The following is a 27,277-nucleotide window of genomic DNA, read 5'->3' as shown; positions in this document are numbered from 1 at the left end:
CAACATGTACAACATGTACAACATGAAAAACATGAACAACATGAACAACATGAACAACATGTACAACATGAACAACATGAACAACATGAACAACATGAACAACATGAACAACATGAACAACATGTACAACATGAACAACATGAACAACATGTACAACATGCACAACATGTACAACATGTACAACATGTACAACATGAACAACATGAACATGAACAACATGTACAACATGAACAACATGAACAACATGAACATGAACATGAACAACATGAACAACATGAACAACATGAACAATATGTACAACATGTACAACATGTACAACATGTACAACATGTACAACATGAACAACATGAACATGAACAACATGAACAACATGAACAATATGTACAACATGTACAACATGTACAACATGAACAACATGTACAACATGAACAACATGAACAACATGAACAACATGTACAACATGAACAACATGAACAACATGAACAATATGTACAACATGTACAACATGAACAACATGAACAACATGAACAACATGTACAACATGTACAACATGAACAACATGAACATGAACAACATGAACAACATGAACAACATGAACAATATGTACAACATGTACAACATGTACAACATGAACAACATGTACAACATGAACAACATGAACAACATGAACAACATGTACAACATGAACAACATGAACAACATGAACAATATGTACAACATGTACAACATGAACAACATGAACAACATGAACAATATGTACAACATGAACAACATGAACAATATGTACAACATGTACAATATGTACAACATGAACAACATGTACAACATGTACAACATGTACAACATGAACAACATGTACAACATGTACAACATGTACAACATGAACAACATGAACAACATGAACAATATGTACAACATGTACAATATGTACAACATGAACAACATGAACAACATGTACAACATGTACAACATGAACAACATGAACATGAACAACATGAACAACATGAACAACATGAACAACATGAACAACATGAACAATATGTACAACATGTACAACATGTACAACATGAACAACATGAACAACATGAACAACATGTACAACATGAACAACATGAACAACATGAACAATATGTACAACATGTACAACATGAACAACATGAACAACATGTACAACATGAACAACATGTACAACATGAACAACATGAACAACATGAACAATATGTACAACATGTACAATATGTACAACATGAACAACATGTACAACATGTACAACATGTACAACATGAACAACATGAACATGAACATGAACAACATGAACAACATGAACAACATGAACAACATGAACAATATGTACAACATGTACAACATGTACAACATGAACAACATGAACAACATGAACAACATGTACAACATGAACAACATGAACAACATGAACAATATGTACAACATGTACAACATGAACAACATGAACAACATGAACAACATGAACAATATGTACAACATGTACAACATGAACAACATGAACAACATGAACAATATGTACAACATGTACAACATGAACAACATGAACAACATGAACAACATGAACATGAACAACATGAACAACATGAACATGAACAACATGAACAACATGAACAACATGAACATGAACAACATGAACAACATGAACAACATGAACAACATGAACAACATGAACAACATGCCCTGGTTAAGCACAAAGACCTTGTGTGTCAAATCAACACGGCCCGGCTGATCTGGCCTGGTCTCTGTGTGCACTTTCCCATGATCAACAGTCTTTCATCTGCAGGAGCGACCTTTGCCTCTGGGGCCGCACTGTTTGTCACCGGCGTGGCTTTGAGTTATGGAGGGGTGATTGCGAGTGATCGGTCTGCAGGGAAAGCCAGCGAATACAAGCTCCTGTTCATCTGCTGGAGCTCTGAATAATCACTGTGTCCATCTGTCAGCATCAGCATCTACATTGCCCTCCGCCGAGACATATTAAGACTCTATATGGACCTTCAGCCTTCAGCCTCCTGAGATACTGTGTGTTTTAGGGATGGGAAAAGACTACTCACAGAATTCAAAAACAAGACGAGAAACGAGAATGTGTCTGCGATAAAGAGACAAGATGAGATTTTGACACAAATAAAGACATTGTTTCATGTTTTTTCTGTTATGTAGCACTTCGTTTTGGAACTGCAGCATCTCAAAATGTAAACTCACCACCAGGGCTTTTGCCCAGGCCTCCAAGCCAAATGTTGACATACATTATATGTGTTAAAAATGAATCGTGCAAGATCGTGCGGTAAGAGATTCCATTCAAACTACTGTGGGATTGGTCTTTTTATCAATGTACAAGGTATCACTCATACAATACATTACATTTGTTTTTACACTGTTGTGGTTATTGTATCGGTTCATGGGATGGGGATTTTTGAATGTTTTATGTTCAAAAGACAAGTTATGGTCTTTATTAATCTGGGTACATCTGGGTTAAAGCTGATTAGTAAAGTAAGTGAGTAAAGTAATGATAAGGTTCAGCCCTGGTTTAACATCGTTCCAGAAGTGATTCAGACAAGAGGCTGGTTACATACTGTAAAGCAAAAAGATGGAAAAGGAATAGTAAGAGTAAGTTCACTGTGATGGTTTAAATGCGCCTGTCACTAACCGAGAGCGTGGCAGACGTTTATGAGGATGAACTGCATTAAACAGAAAACAGCCATAAATCACAATTTAACCAAATCTGGAAATTGGAGTGTCCAGATCATAAAATCAATTAATCACATTGTTCACCCATAATTTAGATCCAAATAAGGTTTGGGTTCAGTTGTGTCTTAGATCTGCTTTGGTTCTGCTTTACTACATATCTATTGCGGTATGTGTTTAATGTGTAATATGTGCCAAGTAAGGCCCTTGTTTAGTCCTGTCAAGAACAATGGTACGCCTAGTTTTAGTACAGTGTATTCAAGGTTTACAACTGCTTCAAAGTCTGGGTAAAGTCCTCATTTAACCCAGATCAGTACTAGTTTTATGTCTTACACACTCCATTAATGGCGGCATTCTTAAACATTTTCCAAGGTGGTAGTTGTCATTAAACATTTGAAAGCCACTGCACTATACTGCATTTAACCCCGGGAAAGACCATTAAAAGACAATCGCTGAAACAGAAATTAAGCTGAGCCCGTGAAGCGTGACTGAATGTGTATATTCTTTCCACAAAGTCTTAAGCTGTACTAATGATATGGGCCAAAACAACAAAAGCCTCCTCTGCGGTTCCCTCTGAGAGCAGACACAGGCACAAAGCAGTAAAGCAAATCCAATTGTGCAAGAAAAGTCTAAAGTCTAGGTACGTTTATTTACATTTGATAATACAGGCTACAAAATTCTTCAACGTCAAGATTTTTCGGGGAAATGGTTCATCACAATCATTCATGTTGCACTATAATCGTAAAAGATAAAACTTAATTGTCCTTTAAGAGGCAAATAAGACATTTCAACTCAACATTCAATCCTTTGATACTAAACCTAAATGTAACAATGACTGTTTATGTCATATAATCTTAACTTTATTATTCAGAAAGGTTGATTTAATAAAGGTGGTGACAAACTTGAGGAATAGTCAACGTGAACAAAAGAAAAAAAAAAGATTCATGTTTGATAATGATCATAATTGTATATAATCAAACAGATTAGATAGACAATTAGTCAGAAAACACTAACATTTCACATTTTTCACATGATTTAAAGTCAAACATTTCCACAGTTGTGTCGAGAATCAAAACAGCACAAACAAATTAAGACCTGGTTGATCCTTACTTGTGCATTCTGTGATGCAGGTGGTAGATGGAGTGTGGGGGGTGCGTCCTCAAGTGCACCTGCTATTCTGGTTAGCGAGCACGCAGCCAAAGCAGAGAAGTGCTGAGGGAAGGGGAACGAGGATCACAGGGAGCGCAGGGTGATTAATAGTTCCACTCTCCAAGTCATACTGCAGTGCTCCCACAAATCTGGAGCAGCTGTTGCCAACGCAATGGGGAAAAATGGCACACGCGGAGGAGTTCTGGAAGGGGCAGGGCACGAGCACGGGGCTACAGCGATGAGGGATCGGGGAGACATCTTGCAGGGATTTGCAGGTTCATCAAATAACCAATAAAGTTGCAAACTTAAAATTATTCATTCGTTGATTCGTTTACTCAAGTGGTGCCGATAAGTTTATGCCAAACTACAAGCAGGTGGCAGAGTCAACATCAGAAACCTAATATATTTAAATTTGGATCCTTGTGGAACCCTTTCAGCTGCTCAGGTGGTTGAGTTGTTGTCTAAGACCAGGAGGTAATTGCGTCTTTGGGGAAGGAAGCTTGATATTATACAGGGATTGGTGCTGGCTGTGGCTTCAGGAGTAACCAATATGATTGAGTTTAGAGATTGAATAAAATGCAAAGTGACCAGTCACCAGCTTCAAACCAAGGACACCAAAACCAAGATATTAAAACAACCCTTTTCTGACGGCTTTCTTTCTCCATTTCTGACACATTTTCACTTGAAGTCAAATTGTAAATCGCAAACACTAAGCAATATGATAAAAAATAAATAATAAAAGTTCCCAATGTTGTCCCTAGTCAACCTCAGTTATTAGAGGTCATGAGAAACGAGGTCTGCAACTGTGGCTCCAAATGATTTACTCACATAATTAGTCAGACTTTTAATCTATACAATTTTCCTCCGGCAAATGTGAAGACAGAAAAGACCTTTGTTGTACAGGTTGTTAATTAGGTCAGATCAATGGCATATTGAGCAGAGGGGAGGAGTGAAAAAGGCTTTCAGAAAACCAGTGAATACAGGTGGAGTGAAGTCTAGCCATTTCCTTTTGTATCAGACTGATGGATGCACCAACGTATTGTGCAACAGAGTGAAAAGGATCTGATTCTGGAACAAATAGTAATGCTGAAACAGGAAGCTCGCGGTATGTCAAGATGATGTATGAAAAATGGCCACAGAATACGGTCGAGACAGTTAAACTAAATACCGTATTTTCCGGACTATAAATTGCACCTTTTTTCATAGTTTTGACCGGGGTGCAACTTGTACTCCAGAGCGTCTTATTATGTGATATTATTTGTTATTTTCTCACTGGCACCCGCACTTCACATGTTGATTATTTTTACACTTGACAACCACAAGAGGGCGCTCTAGGCTCTAAGCGACACAGAAGAAGAATCTGCACTTCCTCTTCCTCTGGAGTTTGTGGAGTTGTTTAGAAGTGACACAGAGGAAGAAGAATTCAATGGATTTAGTGATTTGGGGTAAAACTGATGCTTTGGTAAACTTGTTAGCATGTTCTTTATGCTATAGTTATCTGAAGAACTGTTCATATGTTACGTTAACATACCAGACACTTACCACAGTTCTGTCTGTGCCTCATGTAGCTGAAGGTGTTAGCGTTAGCATACGTCATGTAGCTGAAGGTGTTAGCGTTAGCATACGTCCACCTATTCACCATGTTCTCTAAACAGTTATTATTCTAAATGGCAGTTCAAGATGAAATGTCTGTTCTTGGTCTTGGATTTTATCAAATAAATTTCCCCCAAAAAATTGACTTATATATGTTTTTTCTTCTCTATTATGATTTTTTTGGCTGGTGCGACTTATACTCCAGTGCCACTTGTAGTCCAAAAAATACGGTACATATGATAACCAAACGTAATTCAAATGTATAACATAGAAACCTATCAATCCGTGCCATGTTTCAACCAATATTGAAACAGTAAACTCATATTTGGGGAATAATTCAAAATTGTACCATTTCCTCTGCATTCATGAGCATCAGTGTCATGTTTATAGGTAATTTTAAGGACTTTTGCCCATTCAGACGATGTGTTGCTGGTAGATTTTAAACACCAAAGGGATACTGCTCCCTTTGTTTGTAACCATATTGACCTATAGTTGCAATTTACACAGCAGTCAGCACATAAATCTACATTAGCCACACATAATGCAATATGGCAATGTAATGTATTGACTATGTACAAGCGCTGCAACTTTCTATTCAGATAACAAGGTAAGTGGCTTGAATAAAATACAATACGAGAGTGTGTAGAAACTCACTCAAGAACTGAACAACAATGTGGGTTCGGACCGCAATAAAAGCGTCAAAAAGTCAGCATTGATTGAAATCATTAGCCTGTAAAGCTCTGTGTGCAAATGCAAACACTTTTCTGCTTGTAATATTGATGTTGTCAAGGTAACCCTATCTTCTAGGTTTAGAAAAATCTTTTGAAACACTTTGCTCCAACTCCAGGAAGATCAATTGTGTTCAAAGAAACGTCGGACTGTTAAAGTGCTGCTGTTGGGAGAGTTGTGTAGACACATGTGCAATGTTCAGCACTCATTTTATCTTCAGTGCTGCTTCTACCTCTTGCCTGTTGCTATTCATTCCACTCAACTAATGATCATTTCAAACCTCATACTTTGTCTTCATTTATTCCTTTTTATCCATCATCTGATAAAAGGGAACTCTGAAGCTCAAGCGCATTTAAAACATAAAAACAAGCTATTACCCGCTTATTTTCAGTCAAATAAAAAAAATCTGGGATAATCTGGATCTGTTTGTACTCCAAATCCACAAACACCATAAGCCCGGACATAGTAATTGGCCTTTTATGCATTCCCCCTGAACTTTATGACTTAATGATTGTTTTCCCCAGTTTTTAGGTATATTGGCTTCAGCTTTGAGAAAACAATACTGGTTGTGCTGCTCCGTGGTTGATTGGATGGTACGTGTGCCGGGCTCCAAGTGCAGCCGGCCACAGGGTTGTGAGTTAGACTCCAGCTCCCTTAATTTCCCTGCGTGTCCTTCCCGTTCTCATCCCTGTTTCACACTGCACTGCCCTGTCCTGTCCAATAAAGCCTTTGTGCCATTGTCTGTAAGTCAATACCTCCAACAGCAAATTTATTCCTTATATTTACTTATAAAATCCAGGCAGGATGTGAAATGGTTCAGAGACAGCTTCAGGTTGAATTTGGGGTCATTTTAGTCAGACGTTCAGGGAAAAATCAGCCCTCTTGATTGAAGGAGTCACCACCAACCTTATCATCTAAAGTTTAAACATGTCATTTATCTTCCCGTGTCTACATAATTACTGTTTTCTATTCCATTTCATCCATACAAACTCAATAATGCATTACAGAAAGGTGACAGGTTAACAGGTTGGGGTCATGTCTTATATATATATATATATATATATATATATATATATATATATTTATATATATATATATATAGCAAACACTGAGAAAAAACTCATCTAATCGCACTTTTTTTTTTCTCTGACAAAGGAAAATATATTAGAGCACCTTTATTTTGTTGAATTATGTTTAGAATGTCAAAAAAGTGGTTTGTCTTGTGTAATTCATGCATAAACTTTTTATCTGGAATTAGTGTCAGATTTTTCTACTTTTCTCCACAAATACAGATTGATTGATTGATTGATTGATTGGTGTAAAACTATAATTTAAGATAAGATAAGATAATCCTTTATTGTCCACACATTTTGGAAATTTCATTGTTGCAACGCAGGCAGATCCAGAGGAAAAGAACAGATCACTTATAGGAAGTTTGAAAAACACTCTCAGTAGAAGATCTCTTATAAACAAAAACACCTATAGACAAAACCATTTCCCAACAAGGGATGGAGGGGAAAAATAATAAAGATAAAATAAATAAATAAATAAATACCATTGCATGTGATCATTGTGATCATGTAATTGCACAGTAATTGCACATGAATCACAACAGTAATTGCACATGAATATGACGGAATTGCACATGGTTAAGTCAGTATTGCGTCAGTGTTTTATATGTACAATAGGTATAAATAAACCAAATAAAGTCTCAAATAGACAGTGGTAAAAACCTGTCATAGGCACTTTAACGTTACTAGGAGCGTGAAGACAACATCTGGATCTGCAGGACTCTGGTTTTCTCCCACCATCCAAATGTACCATGTATGTACTCTTCAGGGAGATTGCTGGAAGTGAATGGGACAGTGTAACGTTGTGAAATTACACATCTCTATTTCATTTCCCACAATTGTCCGACGGAGCAGTGTGCCAGAGCCGTATTATAGTGGAAATGGACTCGGTGCCTTGTGATGTCAGAGTAACTTTTTCAGGACTGAATGATTTTTAGTGAGTTCCAAGAAACAGACAGGGAGCTCTTTGTGAACGTATTGATCATATTGAGCCGCGTCTCAAACCACTCCTCTGTCCCGACGACTTTATTTATCTCCAATTGCATTAGGAGCACATTGATTACGTCGCAGGTGAAACCATCTGAGTACTTTAACTCGACGGCGGCGTGCTTAATTACATGGTGTAGACTACAGTTGTTGATACTTATTGTAGAAAGTAATCACGACTTGTCAAAACTAATTTCATTATGTACATGCCTGGGAGCGTAGCGTTCGCTCCCCTTTCTCTGTCACTTTTTAATTAAAATGTTACTTATGCCACGGAGTCACAATGTGAAACCGCTAACCAAAAATACACCACCAAGTTACAACTTTTTGCGAGTTTATAAATATAATTCACATTGTAAGCCTATGTATAGTTGATTTTTAACAGATACGCCACATTAGTATAGTTATATTTCACTCTGTTATTCATATTTCAAAGTGCCCATATGTAACCTTTCTGCATTGTATGTGTGGCATTTTTTATTATGCTGGTAATCTTCAACTTCCTGTGACTTTGTAAAAACAGTTCAGTGTCATTTCGGGTCATAATTGTGTTTGTGAATGGTTCTTTTGTGTGATAAGAACCCATGGAGCAAAGTGGCACATGAGCACGCACTGTATTATTAAGCTTTATGTACTCCAAAGAGATTTTTGGTGCTGAAGAAAATGCTCTTTTTTGGGCAATACACTGAAATCTCCAACATAAAATAACGACATTTTCCTTAATAATACTAGTACATGTGGTATTATACTAGTTATTAAATCAAGACGATGTGATGTTCTGTGGTCACATTATACTTAAACATTACATTTTGCAGCTTCCTTTCCAAAATCACATGCAGAAATGTCACAGACAGTCTATTCATCTCTGACTGAATGAGCTTGTTTTAGCCAGTTCTGAAAAAACAAATATCACCAAGTATTACGACTGGGGCTATATTTGTATTGTGAAGAATGAAATACTTACCACCTGCAGCCAAATAAAAAAAAAATGTAATGAGGATACAACAGAAAGCAGCCACTGTGAAGAAGTTTTGCCTCATCTTGTGAATATAAATCACACATCTCCATAAAAGCTTAATAAGTGCATAGTCTTTGTTTTGGGGCTATGACAATGAAGTACTTATTGTTTTTAGCATCCCAAGGCAAAGCCGCTTACCCACTAATGAATTAAGCACCTTGGGGATATTCTGTTATAGCAGTGTCCCCGTGAGGCTTGATTTTGATTTAACATTACACCCCTCAGCTCAGGCTTTTGCACTAATTGCATGCCTAATCTTGACATAATGGCTACTAATATAAAAAGGACAACCGTAGAACACATTGTAAGCACTTAGGGACATAATGAAAATGTGGTTATTCCAAAATGTATTACGCGAGAATGAATGAATGTCTTGAGCCAAAGAGTGTATTACGGTAATAGGACAACTGTACACCCGCAAAGCCAAAGCAACAAACAGCTGCGCAGCGATTTATTTCTAATCAATATTACAGTAAATCATGAAGATAATTATTTTAATACCTGGCCCCAGTCCTCTAAGTGAATAATCAATCATCATTCTCCTGCAGCCTCATTATTAGCACAGTTACCCTCAGGAATGATCTGCAAGAGCACAGCACAGAAGTCTATTTCAATATCAGCGCCAGCCCACAACAAACATTACATTAAGGTCAAGAGAAATGATGGTCGCCGCTGATGTATTTTGTGTTTGGAGGGGATTTTCCCATCTCAGCCAAAGCTAAACAAACAGTGGGGCTGCATCAAGGCTCATGAATAATAAAATGTAAACTTATCACGTTTTGATGTGCTATTTATTTTACTGGAGGAGACAGCCATGTGTGTGTTTACAGGAGAAGCCGCTGCTCAGGCGAGCAGCAACATGACATTCTTATGCCTTATACAGAGCAATACAAATGGATATGGACAATTATTACACTTCAACATCGCTGTAGATGCAAAGCACTGGTAAAGAATGAATCACTCACTTGTATGTTTAGAAATATTTGGACAAAACTAAATGAAAAGCATTAAAATGTTGAATTAAAAATGCATAAAAACACAGACAATGTGGAATAAAAAGCACTGGCACTGTAAATAGTCTTTTATAAATGCTTTAAATTCCTTACTACGCATAAAATGATTTAATCCAAAATGCTTTGTTGCATAAACCGGGAGCACAGTTCCTGAAGCCTTTTCCCTACTATATTGATTTGGTGAGACTCTAAAATAATGTCCTGTGATTTTAATGGATGAATATGAAATATTAAGAAATATTGGATTTAGAAAAGCGCTACAGACAGATTTCAGAGTTGCCATGGACACAGTGAAAAAGGCCTTAACAACAGCCGTCTGCACATGAACCCTGGCATATGTGCTGCCGCCTTAACCACTCAACCACCAGGGAGCACTGTATAATTATGTTCGAGAACTGCAATCAAATTATTATTCCCTCCTCCTTGATAAAATCTACTGGACAATATTTTCATAAATAAATCTGTAGAAGATGGTAACTAAAATAAAAAATATATTTTGACCTTTTTTTCAAAACAGAGACATCTGTTTATGCAATTGAATTATTCAATTGTTAATTGCTATGACAACAATCCTAATTCTTCATAATTCTGAAACTCACAGAAAGGAAAATATAATACATTAAAGTAATTGTATTGAGTTTAACGTTTGGAAACAGCAAAATGTGTGTATTTGACATGTCATGTCCCCGCTAAAAAAAACAACCCAATTCTCATTTCTTGTACTTCATTTTCTTCCTTTTTGAAGCAAAAATACTTGAGTAGACTACAATAAAGCAAATATTCATCTTATTTTAGAAAATATCAACTAGTGCTGCGGTTTAACAGCTCACACTTGTAAGATCCTTGAGTAATAGTGAATTTGTTTGATCCAGGTGATCCTGTTTCATGGCTGCTTTCCTCCATATTTGTGTTTCTGCCACTTTTATACTTGATGTAAATGCGAACACGACGGTGGAAAGCGGTGATGAATTTGAGCGCGTTGTTTGCTGTAGTTGAAATTTGTCAGCATCTCCGTCAAATCATGAGAAATGTTTGCTTGGTAACGTGTGGCATGAGCAAAGAGCCGCTCTTGTTTTCTCCTCTCAGGGTCACTGCCTCAACCGCATCTGTCTTTGTTACTGTTGTGTAGATCCGAACCTGCCCACAGCACGGGGTTGTCAGAGGTTTTGAAATGAATGCTGCAGCTCGTCTGTAAAGTTGAGAAAACAAAGAGGCAAAGGTGGGCACATGAATAATTTAAAAACGGCTGACGCAAACATCATTCCTCCCGCTCCGAGTGCCGTCCTGATGAAGATCTCATTAAGGCTGACAACGATGAATGGATTGGGGAAATGTGCCAGCTAATGTTTGCACTTCCTGTCTGAAACGGCATTCTACGCGGCACCAACTGTTGCTTTCCTCAGCTGCCATTGCAACAGGAGCATACATCTGGGCCATACTTAAACGCATGTCAAGTAGATCTCTTTTTAAGGAGTCTATAATGATTGTAATGATTGTTTTTCATTGTTTGTATTAAGTTGCAAATGATGATTATTTTAGTGGTCAGTGATTAGTCGACCAGTCAAATGATTATTTCTGCGGTACATTGAGATTGAGAGTTGTTTTCGTGGAGAGCGCACGGATCGAGAAGCATAGTAGAGAAAGCAGATTGACTCAGACAAACCAGAATATGTTGGTTTTGGGCTTCTGTTATAATTTGGAGGACATATTTTTCAACTAAACCACTTTTTAACCAGCCCTATGACACGGGAGAGGGACTACAGGCTTCTCACATTAAAAGTAATCCAAATGTTTTACCACGACGCTGAGTGCACACATGAGGCAGCCCTTATCAGTGCTGAACACTATTGACTTGGATGCTAACCAGGTCGAACTTTGCAAAGATCGTTTTTATTTTAGCTCTTAATCAAACCAAAGAACATAGCCCCGCTGTGTGCAGTGAGAGGCGTTTGCTTATGTTTGAGCCACTGCTGTGATGACTGTTCTGTACTGCTCGTGTTCTCTCTACACGGCAACAAGGAACTTTAATTCACTTTAATTCACATCATGTTAAGGGGCATACACCTTTCCCTGTGTTGCACAAAGCATGAAACCCCCTGATAAACCTTTCATGTGTTCCATAAAAAAGGAACCCATGAAAGAAAGAAGAAATCGGACCCGGGGCTCTGGTCAGCTCTACCACAATGATCACAGTCTTTGCCCGTGTAATTGCTTGTCTCATGTGGACCCGGGTGCAGCGTTCCCAGCAGCATGTGCGGAGGTGACATGTAATTGGATCGCCTGCCATTCACTCCTGCGTCCCTCACTGTCTGCGGCTGACCCGGGACTCCTCTCTAACCGTAAGCAAAGAGCAGAACTAATAGCCGTATCTGCAGGCAGCAACCTGAAGACAAGACCTTGGCGTTTTGATAAAGCAGGCGACCGGGGCCAGCACAAGATAGATAAAGTGACAAACATATTACGAAAGGGGAGGGGGGGTGCCATGTTGCCTGTGATAAATCTGCAGATTTTTCGTTTAAAAGGAAGGGGAAAGAGGGAACAGTTTGAATAGTGTGTTAGCTTGTATAAGGAATGTATAGATTTTTTTCCCTCTTGGCTTTACACAACAAGTCAAATCTCGGAATTCTTTGTATTCATGTCCAAGGGGAAATTGTTTTCATTACCTGGATGCATTCCGACCGGATGAGAAAATGAAATGATGAAATGAAATAAATGAAAGAGACTACTATTGGTATATATATATATATATATATATATATATATATATATATATTAACAATGTGATGCTCTGTACTCCAATCAACCAAACCTGGAGTTAAAAAAAAGAAAACGTGCAATACAACTTACAACAACCGGTAATTTAGGGTGTCAACGAGTGTGCAATATCTACAAATGTGACATAAAGAACTGAATATTTGCTAGGTGTTTGTATCTGATGTGATTTGTCCAAGATTTTAAGACAGAAGCAACCCTCAATGTTTAGATGTGTAGGCTGAGGTTGGATTTTATCTTGATTATTGACACTCAACCGAACCGTTCTGATGTTGATGACTAAAAGCGCATTATGGGACCACCAAGGTTCTTTGAGCAGGGCTAGTTAAGTGGCTCACCAGGTATACAACACACACATGTCTTTGTCCATAATCTGGCTCTAATCTGTCCCGTCCTATCCTCATCCAATCAGAAAAAGTCCAGTCAAAGTGGTGTTCTAGCCATTGCCGACGTATTTTTGGACTAGTCCCAAACGGAAAAGATCGTGTTCGAAGGTCAGAGAGCACAGGCCAAATAAGTATTCAAATCGCAAATCAATAGTAGATCGTTGCAATGCAAGAAGGAAGGGATATTTTACTTTACATAACAACATTACACATGATGAAAAGTTAGAGCTGTGCATCCCGACACTTTTGAAATGAGAAATGGGTACATTCACAATGCAAATGCACAGGCCAGTTGTACCAGGCATAAAATTGACATTTAAGCAGAAGAATAACTTTTAACGAACTCAATTTCAGACCGAACATCTGCTGTGAACTAATTGGAGCAGTGGCTAGTGATGCAGTGGCTTCCATCTTTGGACAAGAGAAAAGAGAGGCTCTGTAGGTGGTGAAGGCACTTGAAACTGTGAAAAGAAAAGGCGTGAATAATGTAAACCGTCTATTTCACGATCCCTAAACCAGGAACGGATGGTGCGGTCGCTGAGGATTCATGTATATTTCATTATAGAGGACAGTTTGGGGGGGGAAAGTCAAGTCAAGAGAAAGGAATGTCCCAGTTTATGGATAAAGATAATAAATATATATTTGACTTCTTTTGCATTAACCAGTAGTCACATTTAACATTTGCGATTGACAATAAACAAAGCCTTTCTTTATCATACAAACTTTCCACATACTGTGAGAAGTTATTCAGTCATGTAGCTGAAAAAATACCTCTTTTCTTGGGGGTGAAATCTGTTGTATCCCATAGACACTCGCAGTGCGTTTATCCCACTCAATGTTGTTGTCTATCTAGTTCATCTTTATAGATCGAGGGGAATTAGAATATACTAAATTCCCAAGATAAAAAACATGATGATGACAAAATGTATTTCCGTGTGCGACAGCTAAAATAATGTACCAAGTAAAAAACCTCTAACATCCTCAAACACTCATCACATTTTCATCCCTCTGGTAAATATTACAGGTACATCAAAACACGATTCATACAGTTTGTTTTTTCATCTTGAAGCAATAAACCACACTGAAGACTGAACTCTCACACTTACATGATTTGCTGCTATTTACTCAGACATTGCACCTTTGCAAATGCATATATTGACACAGTGTAGATGAAATGAGTTATATAGAAATGTGTTGGTCTTGAACTATTACGATCTGTTTTTTTTTTTCTCAAATGTCTCTTTTAAAATGTGCAAATGTTCTTATTATTTGTGTGCTGCTACTTTTTCACTTTCACAGGTTACACGGAAAAAAGAGGTTTGATCTCAATGGGGTTTTACCTGGTTAAATAAAGGTTAATAAAGAAAGAAAGAACAAATACCGTATTTTCCGCACTATTATTATTTTAATTTTTGTCGCACTGGAGTATAAGTTGCACCAGCCAAAAAATGCATAATAGAGAAGAAAACAACATATATAAGTTGCACTGGAGTATGAAATGTGGTTGCAAGTGTGAAAATAACAAATAATATCACAAATAAGTCACCCGGAGTATAAGTATAAGTATAAATATAAGTATAAGTTGCCCCCCGGCCAAAATGATGAAAAAAGCTGCAGAAAATACAGTATGCAGGATTTCCTTGAGTTTATATCAGTGCACTTGAATTTTGTGGTAGTTTTTTTTATACAATGAGTGCAGTATCTAATCTAAAATAGTACATACAGTCTACTAATGCGAGACGTCAAACCCGCTCCATACAGTGAGATGTTGTTTTTGTACATTGATACTCACACAACCCCATCCCCAAACACTGCAGTCTCTGGTTCATCTTTATCAGGCCCCAGACAGCACAGTCTCCTCTGCAGGTACTGTTCTTATCACAGGGGCCATTATCAAAGACTTATGGGACAGGACACAATCTGAAGATCAGTCTGAGACGACCAACTTTGATACAGACCTCCAACAGCATGAGGCGCAGGTATGCAAGGTCAAGAAGCAAAGCAAAGGTGGCATACGTGGCATGTCATGTTCTACACATACCGTGAATGCAATTAATTGTACATATACAATATACCAATGCAAAAAGTGCTTTTTGAATGACACTGACTGGAATTGTGGATCATTTTAAAACCATGTGCAACGCGGTAAAATCACAAGATATGAAACCCAAAGTAATGTTTCCTCATTACAATATTATTCTGTGTTTTACATCATACCATGTATTGGATCATCATGTGCAATTCGAGTGCGGACGAAGACGTAGACTGCGATGACAAGGGACTAAAACTATTTTCAGTGGTAATTGTGAAGCAGACATTTTAATTCACCGCGACAAATAAGTAAAGACAAGAAATAATTTGCAGCTGAAACATTGAATAAATCCCTCTATACAAACAATATACACTTGCGTTTTCCATGATTGGTAATTGGATTTGGTTTTGGAACATGAAAATCACAACATTGTAGAATTCCTTATACAGTCAAAAGCAAGAAGAGCGTTCTGATAGAAATGGATGGTTTTCTGTGTTAATAGTCATTGAAACTTAAGTATATCAAGTTTGACATGGTTGGAAAGCCTTTTTTGTGTTGACAGAAGTTGGTATATCATTAGTGAGCATGTGATTAGTATTTCGGCATCTGAAACGGTTGATAAATGTGACTCTGAAATTGTAACCCTTATTTTTGTCACGATGTAATAAAAATGCATGTATTAGGGATGTGAGTAATATGCTGTCACAGACCAACGGATTTCCTTATTTGCAGCTCATATTGTTTAATGTTCCTCCAGATAGTACATTCTACATTATAGCATTTATGGTAATGTCATTTGAAATAGGGTATGTAACTGCAGGCACAAATAAGTCATATTAGGGCCTAAAGGAAAGAGGCTTAAAACAGGCTAAATAAAGCCATACCATAACGTAAACTGTGAGCAGATAATCCATCCATCCATTTTCTACCGCTTGTTCCCTTTCGGGGTCGCGGGTGACTGGAGCCTATCCCAGTGACTTCGGGCCTTAGGTGGGGTACACCCTGGACAGTGGCCAACTCGTCGCAGGGCTGACACAGAGACATAGACATTACAGACAGTTCACGCTCACATTCATTCACTAGGGCCAATTTAGAGTCACCAATTTTGCCTAACACATGCATGTCTTTGGACGGTGGGAGGAAGCCGGAGAACCCGGAGAGAACCCACGGTAACACGGGGAGAACATGCAGACTCCACCCAGAGAGATCATGTGATGTTGGTCTGGTCCGGGAATCGAACCCATGATCTCCTTCTTGGGAGGCAAGAGCGGTTTATTTACCCCATTTATTTTGTATTACCGGTATTTAAGGGAAGACAATAAACACAAACTATAAATACATATTTTAATTTTTTTTAATGTTTTTATGTTTTCTTTTTTTTGGTCAGTAAGTTTTCTCTAAAAATAAATAAGATATCCAAAATCTCCTCTGATTTGTTTTGTAGCCAATATATAACCGCTATAACCTGGCTATGTCCTTTTTGCTGATTTAAATGTGCCAAAAATATGCTATTTCGGTCATTTTTACACATTTATATGTGAAATATTACATGATGAAACTACAGGGGAAGTTTCAAATAGATATCTTTAAATTTAAGATGTTTTTCTATTCATATGTAGTGTCTTGCATTAAATACCTCTCAAGGTCCTTTCAATCAGTAATCAATCGTTTATTAGCAAGTTCTTTAGCATGCAGAAAGATAAGAAGCCCTTTAACTTTTATGAACCCACATTTTAAAAAACACATATCCCTATTCAAACTGATGGACTTTGATATTTGAAGCATATACTTTAAGTCAAGGCTTTAAATATTTACTGAATTCCTCATGGGCAAAGTATTAAAGGAGCCATACATGAAACCAGAACTAGTTCCTTTTGAACAGCAGCAGCTCAAAGATACCACTCTTAATTATACTCTTAAAGCATTCTTAGCAATTATTCATGGCATTGAGTTTATAAGTTTTACTTTTTAATATACCTAATCATAGGCCTTTCACAATATTTTTTCTAGCCTTGATAGAACAGAATGCGTCTATAATAATGCATCAGACTATGAGGTAGTAAGTAAGCCAGTATTGTAGCCATAGCTGCCCTGTGGTAAACCAATGGAAGCGAGGCTTCCATTTGGCGCCATGGCCATGGGCGCCAGTTTGATGTCATGCAACGTGACTGCGTTATTTCTTATGAAAAATACAATTCTAATTGTTCAAAAAATATGGTTTAGGATGGGACAGCTACATAACTATTGAGCTAACACTGTGGACATATTTTGTAATTAGGCCCGAGTGCCACAAGCTGGCGAGAGGCCTATTAATCTCGTAAGGCCGTGCGAAGCACGGCTGCGAAAGTGCGCACGTAGTGCGCACGAAATCGAGCGCGAAGCGCTCGCCCACTTCCAAACACTCACTAACGCACTCCTTCACTCATGCACGCCCCGTGCATACTAATTAGTAGTAGGAAAATGGAACATTACCGTTGTAAACGGGCGAAGCCCGTGCAAAAGTGCGCACTAAACGAGCACTTTACATTGAGATGACGACCGCGAAGCGGTCGTCATCCCCATATAAAGCACTCATTTGCGCTAAGTAGCTCACGAATACGTTCCCCATCTCTTGCATGTTCCGTGCATATAAGCATGTAATGCAAAAATTGAACATTATTACTGTATAGAGGGCCAAAAACACAAAGTGGGCGGAGCCCACTCAAAATTAACAAAAGTACCCGTCAGTGACCAGGGACCCACACCATGAGGTAGGAAAGCGCGAGCGCTTTCCGAAAATGTATAGTTTATGATATTTGAAAAATGGGAAACATTGTTTTCGCATCGGAATATTATTAGGCCCGAGCCTAGGGAGTGACGAGCGCGTAAGCGCTCGTAATGATGATTCCACCCCATGGCGGCATCGGGAAGGCTTAGAGCTTTCAAACGATGTATCATTTGTTGTTATAGTAAAAACGGCTATATTGTTTTTGCTAAAAATATTATTATTATTATTATTATTAGGCCCGAGCCCCAGCAGGGGGAGGGCCTATTGCTCCCGCAACGCTGCCGAAGGCAGCGTTGCAACTGTCTGACCAAACATGCGGGCGCAGCCCGCATGTTTGGTACCCCGTCGCCCCTGGCAAGTACAGTGAACTAGCCCATGCCGAAGGCATGGATCATGCATACTTACTCCTGCTATGACAGAAATAGTCAACAATTAGTGAATGGGCGTAGCCCATTCACTAATTGTTGACAACAGCAGCGCGAAGCGCTGCATTCCTCCAAAAACCCTCCTGGCATCGTCCCGTACGCGAGAATCCATGCCGCAGGCATGGGCCATGCTTGTATCTGCTCAAATCAATGGAAGTCTATGGGGAGTGGGCGGGGCATCCCGACGGAATAGGGAGTGACGAGCGCGTAAGCGCTCGTAATGATGATTCCACCCCATGGCGGCATCGGGAAGGCTTAGAGCTTTCAAACGATGTATCATTTGTTGTTATAGTAAAAACGGCTATATTGTTTTTGCTAAAAATATTATTATTATTATTATTATTATTATTAGGCCCGAGCCCCAGCAGGGGGAGGGCCTATTGCTCCCGCAACGCTGCCGAAGGCAGCGTTGCAACTGTCTGACCAAACATGCGGGCGCAGCCCGCATGTTTGGTACCCCGTCGCCCCTGGCAAGTACAGTGAACTAGCCCATGCCGAAGGCATGGATCATGCATACTTACTCCTGCTATGACAGAAATAGTCAACAATTAGTGAATGGGCGTAGCCCATTCACTAATTGTTGACAACAGCAGCGCGAAGCGCTGCATTCCTCCAAAAACCCTCCTGGCATCGTCCCGTATGCGAGAATCCATGCCGCAGGCATGGGCCATGCTTGTATCTGCTCAAATCAATGGAAGTCTATGGGGAGTGGGCGGGGCATCCCGACGGAATAGGGAGTGACGAGCGCGTAAGCGCTCGTAATGATGATTCCACCCCATGGCGGCATGGGGAAGGCTTAGAGCTTTCAAACGATGTATAATTTGTTGTTATAGAAAAAACGGCTATATTGTTTTTGCTAAAAATATTATTATTATTATTATTATTATTATTTTTCTTGTTCTTCTTCAGCGCTTTGATCTCTAATTTGACCCCCTGAACATGCTCAAAAACTCACCAAACTTTGCCCAAAATTCAGTTTTTTCTGGGCCATTTTTTTTTTCGTTAAAAAATGGCGCGACAGCGCCACCGACAAAAGTCAAAATACATTGCGCCTATGGGAGACGCCCCGAGGTCAACTTTGGCGTAAAGCTACGAAATTCGGGACACGCATTCCTCTCGTGAGGATAAACAAAAAAAATCATTGTGGCCACGCCCCCAAACTTACCCTATGGCCGCCATCTTCCTTTGAAAATGAAAACAAGCTGAGTTAGCCATTTTGTTTGCGTCAAACTTTGACGAACTCCTCCTAGGGCGTTTTGCCCACCGACTTCAAAATCGGCGTACGTCCTCTGGACAAGTGGGGCATCTAAAGTTATTCAATTTTTTGAGATACCTTTTACGGTCTGTGTGCGGCGCAGCCGCAAAGTTGGACAACTTATTTTGGAATATTGCAGGTCTAAAAATTGCTCCCATTTGATCAAAACCAGTCCGATTAGGACCAAATTTGAATCAGTTGTTAAACTTTCTAGTTTGGACCAGTTTAGGCTGACAAAATTGAAATGGCAGTGATAGCGCCCCCTACAGAGTGACCTTTAAATTAACATTGAAGGTCAAAAATTAGTTTTACCAAAATTGTCTAAACTTTACCCAAAATTCTATTTTGCCGTCCCGATCACAAAAGCCAATCACAAAAATGCCTAAATTTTTACGCCGTAGTCGTAGCGATGACAGAAACCTCCCATGTTATCCCTATGGGAAAACCACAAAATCTCTCAAATTACCACATTTTTATGTTTTACACTTTAACGAAGTCCTCCTAGTGCGTTTTGCCCACCAACCTCAAAATCGGTGTACGTCCTCTAGACAAGTGGTGTATCTAAAGTTATCCAAATTTTAAGGATAACTTTTACGGTCTTTGTGCGACGGAGCCGCAAACGTTTCCCAGAATTCTGACTATTTGGCCTTCAGAGTGGCCTATAAACAATAGAGTTTTTCCAAATGACATGATATTTTGAACGAAATTCTAATTTGCCATCCTGATCATACAAGTATGAGAGCCAAAGTCATATTTTGTACGGCGTAACCGTAGCGTTGACAGAAACATCCCATGTTATCCTTATGGGAAAATCGTAGAATCGCTCAAATCACCACATTTTTACGCTTCACACTTTAACAAACTCCTCCTAGGGCGATTGTCCGATCAAGTTCATATTTGGAGAATATCATCTACACAAGCGGGGCATCAAAACTTACCCATATTTTGATTCTAAGTGCTACGGTCTCTGTGTGGCGGACCCGCAAATATATGTCAGAAATGGGAAAACAGCGAAATCTCTAAAATCACCACATTTTTACGCTTCACACTTTAACGAACTCCTCCTAGGCCGATTGCCCGATCAAGCTCATATTTGGGGAAAATCATCTACACAAACGGGGCATCAAAAGTTATCCATATTTTGATTTTAAGTGGTACGGTCTCTGTGCCGTGGAGCTGCAAATATACTGTCACAAATGGGAAAAACGCCAAATCCTTGAAATGTTCACATTTACGCTTCACACTTTAACAAACTCCTCCGTGGGCAATAGCTCGATCAAGCTTTACTTTGGGAAAAATCATCTACACAAGCGCGGCATCAAAAGTTATCCATATTTTTATTCCAAGTGCTACGGTCTCTGTGCGGCGGCGCAGCAAATTTGACTGACACTTGTGTTCATTTGCACTGGATTGGCCATGTCCAATGTGTCGCCGTCTGTCAAGTTCTTTTTTTATTCAAGACACAATAAGGGCGCCATCTTTATCAAGTCAAAAGCGCAGAGTCGGAAGGCCGGCGGCCCGCGAGGGCCGTTGGATGCCGCTTGCGGCTTTAATTCTTTCTTTCTTCTTCTCGGGACCAACCCCCCTATTTTTCACCCAGTGAACATTGACGAAAAGTCACAAAAATGTTCACACCTCTAAAAATCGTGCCTCTCTACATTTTGGCTATTTCCCTTTTCTAAAATAAAAAAAATTGGCGCGTCAGCGCCCCCGAATGTACCAAAAATGCATTGAGAGATGGGAAATGACCCAAAAAAAATCTGATCGTAGAATCATGAAATTTGGCGCAGAGGTAGATGGTGACAAGAGAAGTAAAAAATATTATTACGGCAATGCCGTCCGCCCAACCAAATGTCGGCCATATTGCTTCAAAAATGGCTAAACATGACTTCGGAGTTTTTCCAAACGTCGTACTTTTACGAACTCCTCCCAGGGCGTTAGCCCTAAAAAGCTGAAATTTGGTAAAAATGCTACTGAGGAGTGGGACATCAAAAGTTATCCAAATTACATTGATACCTCTCACGGTCTCTGTGCGGCGAAGCCGCAAACTGTAGCTAGAATTTCAGAAATCTCCCATATTTAAAATTTCTGCCGTTTGCGCGGATAAAGTCCGAATTGCGTCAAATTAGAATCAGTTGTTAAACTCTTTGCCCTAAACCTACTTGAAGTGAAATAAATTCATTTGGCGCCACAGCGCCCCCTACAGATTTTATATGGAGGTTAAATGTTTAGTTTTGCGAAATTATATGAAATTTGACACACAACTCAATTTTAGCATCCCCATCAAAAAAGTCAATGAGACCCATGTCATAATTGTTATGGCGTTGCCGTAACGATGACCGAAACCTTTCATGTTATTCCAATGGGGAAATCGCCAGAACATGTTTACACTTTAGACTTTCACAAACTCCTCCCAGGGCGTCAGCCCTATTAACCTGAAATTTGGTGAGACTCATCTTCAGGACCATCAAAAGTTATCCACATTTTCATTCAAAGAGTCACGGTGTCTGTGCGGCAAAGCCGCACATTTTGCCAAGAATTCAAAATAAAATAGCTTTTTGATGGTAAAACAAAGGGGAGAAGATGTGACAGCGTCACAGATTCAGCAGTAGGCGTAATAAAAGGACAATTGGGGCGCGTTAGCGCCCCCTCCTCTTGCGGTGTGGCGGCGGTGTGGCGGCGGCGTGGCGAGGGCCGATCATTGCCGCTTGCGGCTATATTTTATTATTATTTTTCATGTGACAATTTTTGGTGAGCATGGTACGATGAGACAGATGTGATGTTACACCACAGCACATTATACAATGTATACAATACAAAATGCTTGTAAAACGTTACTCACACACAAATTAAATGTAAACGTTCAAAAAGACAGACCATAGAACACGACCAGAGATTATACAAATATGTTTAAAAATAAGTGTGAGAGAACATCAATGAAATAAAATGATGCCACATCCAGACCAACATAAATTAGTTCAAAGTCTATTAATTATGTCAAATGGAGTCTGAGTGTCATTGTTTTTGTCTCCTGTCTATGTCAGTCCAGTCTTTCATCGCTGGCTCAGTTTGTATCATAAGTGTTTTGGTGATGGCCTTCCTTCCTCCACGCTGCCAAGAGTACGTTCCAAAGTCATTTATTGTGTCCATGGCAGGAGTTTAAGTGCCAAGATAACAGTGGCGTGCTGTGACTTTTTCATTCAGGCAAATAGAAAGTCAAGTTGTCATGACACTAATATTTCAAGCTCAATTTCGATACCAAGGAAATACTTGATACTCTAGATTTAAAATGCTCTTTTTACATGAACAATGGAAGGTGCTATGATGAATTTTAAAAATGAATGAACAAATAAATGACAAGGACTGGATGAACTCAGTAAGGCACTGCCAGACATATTTCTAACAAAGTGTTTCCAACAAAAATAGCCGAATCACTCACTCAATGCATCAATTAACTCCAATTATTGAAATAATTTGAACAAGTGACATATTACAGCTTTTGTACTGTGTGTAACTACGCAAAACAACATTTATGACGAGATACTCACAGTACAGCGCTTATAATCATGCATCATTTGCCACAAACCTTAAAAACATCTATGCGTTACAACAGCCGAGATGAAAACTCCCCTGTCACTCCCGGATGCAAATCAAACCACTGAAGAAACGTCATATTTATAAAGTTGGTCAAAAACAGCCACCGATTCACTCACTCGTCATAAAATGTCCCGTTACTCCTTTGTCGCTGTTTTTGCTTCATAAAATAGTGTCGGACCAACGCTCCTGTCATTTCACTTCCAAAATCCTCCATTGCACCAAACTACCTCACTATGTTATTAAATGACTGCCTGTATTTCTAACTAACTTCAAAATCATTAGAAACACAAACATAGCCTTAGCTACAAACAAAGACTTGTGCTTAATGTTACTTTGTCGCGGTTTGGGCACAGGATCAGAATCTGTTGTCTCGTCTGGTTTTCACACAGGTTTATTAACTGTCCTCAGAGCCCATACGCAGAAGTCTAAAACAAGCTGCTCTCCGCTCTGGTTCTAAAAGCTCATGTTAGAGAGCGGGACATGAACGGGCCTCTGAACACGGGCACAGACTGAGTGATTCCGGAAGAACCGGAATCGTGCTTCCCAGTTCCCACAGTACTGCTCAGCGGCCTCTTGAAAACACTGAGACCTCCAGGCCAAGCTTCGGCAGCAGACGTGAGGAGAAAACGGGTTTATTTGCATATTTTTCTGAACAATTTAGATAAAGTTGCGACTCTCTTTAATTTTAGATTTCATTGGCCAATCGCTGCCTGCCTTGATTGCCCTGACCGCACGCCACTGCAAGATCCATAGTTCTGAACTCCGGTGTGATGGCGGTGGCAAAGACAATTCGTAGTTAATTACAATATTTTTCCGAGCAATAGGACAATCTTAACACCCACGGTAACGGTGGACCACATGGCAACACCAGTTTCTCCAGCAGCTAGAATGTCCCTGTAAATAGATGTCCCATTCTTTGTCTGTCAAAATAAAAATTACCTTCTCTTTCCCAATCATGTTTAATGTTTTAGTAGAATAGCTGTCCAGATTATTAATGCACGCATACAATTTAGATATTATTCCCCTAATTTCATTTTTCTTACTTTACCGAAGGTCTCCATTTTATGTAGCTCACAACCCAGCCTCTTTTTTACCAACGTAAGATTAATTACATGGCAGCCCAACACAGCAGAGGCAATTCTTATATTTATGATTGAATAAATAAAAACACAACGGCAGCACTTAGCTCAGTCAATAACATGGAGGTCCCCAGTGAGCCATTATGGACATTGTCTGTGTTGAAGTCTCAAGAGGAGCTGTTCAGGGTCAATATAGAGCTTGTATACTGCAGATGAGCCAGACATAAAGGATATAAAGGCTGCAATAGAGCAAAGAAACATGCTGCATGTGATTCATATGTTGGCTATAAAGGGCTTTGTGGTTGATAAGGTTAAGGCTTATGACATACCGACAGACCGATGACATAATTGAGCTTAAATCCTGGTTATTTACAATCTTCAAACAAGTTTAAAGTTAAGTGTAATTATATTCTGTAGAAAACAAGGCAGATGCTCATGTAACAAGGACACATCTGCCTTGTAATTACCAAGGAGAGTTTCTTTTGGATTCTATGGCTGTGAAAATTACACCCAAGGACACACAGGCTTTGAGGGTTTGTACCAAATGCAGTTTCCAGGAGAAACGCTGAACGATGCTTTGTAAGAACATAATGTCATTTCAAATATAACTGAAAGCTTGAACTGCAATACACAGTTTCAATATTGTGTATCTTTGTTGCGTAGTATGTGTGTGTAGTATGTCCAAAGTCATAGCAAACTGAACAGGGCACCGAAGTTTGGAGGCAATAAAGATCAAATCCACCAATTGTCTTCAAACGTTCCCCTGAAACCTTTTCTCACTGATGGACTACTTAAGTGTATAATGTATATTCTGCCTCTTAAATATGATTTACTAGACCTAACAAGTGCCCTAAATTGACACTGTATAATAAAATCCTTTACTTCTCTCACTATTGCACGGTACTTGCATTAAACTGTATCTGTTATGTTATATCATAAAGGTGTGTATTGCTAAAACACATCAAAATAGAAACATGATCCATGAGAAAATATACGTTGGATGAGATTTGGTGTAATCTGTCTAATAAATATATCTAAAAGCCACATTTATTCCATGTAAACCTTCAGATCGGAGTGGACAGTAACACTCATTCTGACCCATGCTAATTAAATCAAGGCTTATTCCTCTTTGCACACTTGCTATGCTAATGGAACACACACATCTACGGCTGCAGTGACCTCTCCTAATAGTGGTGAATAGCCAATTATTTCTGCCACTCTTGTCTCGCAAAGTAATAAGAAATCTGATCTACATTGTTGCTTGGAGTTGGATATGATTGGACTGAGCAGCAGCACAAACGGCTTGAGTTCCAAAAGGCAAAGAAACAGCAAAACGGCACCTCATTTGACCATTAGAAGGCAATTGTATTTTAGTATTTACAGTACAGTTTAAACATGCATTCATTGTGTAACCAAAGTAAAATATTGAAAAAATGTAGTTATGATTTATACCAATTTGGGTTAGAAAAGTAAAAAAAAAAAAAAAAGAGACTTTTTCACGTTAAGTGCTGCCTTTTTCTTTCCACATTATCTGCTAAGAAGGGAAAGACTGCATCGTTCAAACATTCAAACTATGACCCATAACTGTAGGCTATTCTGCAGATGAGTGCCCCTGGTGGTAACTGGTGAAAATGAGGGAATGATAAGAAGCGTAGGAAAGCATTTTGTTGGACATGATTATCAAGTTTCCCCTATCGCTCTGTCAAAATGTAAACGGCTTTTAGTAAATGATGAGGCAAATTGGAGCAAAACTATAGACCTTGTAAGTTTTACCCATAGCAAAGAGAGTTAAAAAATAGATATTAAAGCAAGACGTATTAATTATTGCAGTGCCGTTTCCGCAGGCGTTGTTGATAGTAGTAGTTGGGAAGCCATATCGCACAGGAAATTCATTGTTTTTGAAAGAAAAAGCCCAAACTATGACCCACAAATGTTCAATCCTTTCATTTTTCTCCACAAACTTGCCATAATAATTGTATATATTATAGCCCTTTCAAATAAAATAAAAATGATAATAAAAAACTTGTCTTTGGTGTTGAATAATGGCAACACTTTCTGAAGCTATATACCGTATTTCCCGGACTATAAGTTGCACCGGAGTATAAGTCGCACCAGCCAAAAAATACACAATAGAGAAGAAAATACTGGAGTATGAAAAGCGGTTGCAAGTGTGAAAATTACAAATGATATCAAGTATAAATATCAAGTATAAATATAAGTATAAGTCGCGCCCTGGCCAAAACTATAAAAAAAGGTGCAACTTATAGTCCGGAAAATACAGTATATAAAATTATCTTTATTTGTGTTTGTTAATGTCATTGTTTCATGTGGATAGGTCCAGTAATTACAATTATATAAACCATAAACCAGGTCATCTGACAGTTAAACAAAAAATACCATAGAATTCTTACCTGTCCGTATCAGCACTTTTAAACTCGGGATTGAACATCAAAAACCCTACATTTCTGGCCGGTAAGTTGCTGAGTCACAACTGGTAAAAAATGATAGTATCTGAAAACATTCTATCTATTGGGTTAGCAGAGTTTTGTGGGTTTAGGGAATATGATAGGAGAAAACAGGGCAAACCCTTCAACAAAAGATTTACCTTAAGTTTGAAATAAATGTATTGAACAACATATATAACACCCTCGTTGTGTAAAGGAAAAGTTTCGCAGGTCTTTCCTTCCTGCTGCTGTCAG

The 27,277-nt window shown here is 38.9% G+C and overlaps 1 protein-coding gene across 1 annotated transcript in view; it reads right to left on the bottom strand.

Annotated features, from left to right (window-relative positions):
* thsd7ba (thrombospondin, type I, domain containing 7Ba) overlaps positions 1-27,277 on the bottom strand; it is a 274,964-nt gene that overhangs the window by 153,370 nt on the left and 94,317 nt on the right. The window lies entirely within an intron of this gene.

Source organism: Eucyclogobius newberryi, unplaced genomic scaffold (assembly GCF_026437365.1).
Source record: "Eucyclogobius newberryi isolate DKJ021-1_F unplaced genomic scaffold, fEucNew1.0.hap1 SCAF_14, whole genome shotgun sequence".
NCBI classification, from domain to species: Eukaryota; Metazoa; Chordata; class Actinopteri; order Gobiiformes; family Gobiidae; genus Eucyclogobius; species Eucyclogobius newberryi.
The sequence above is the reverse complement of the archived record's forward strand: the minus strand, read 5'-3'. Positions and strand labels throughout refer to the sequence as shown.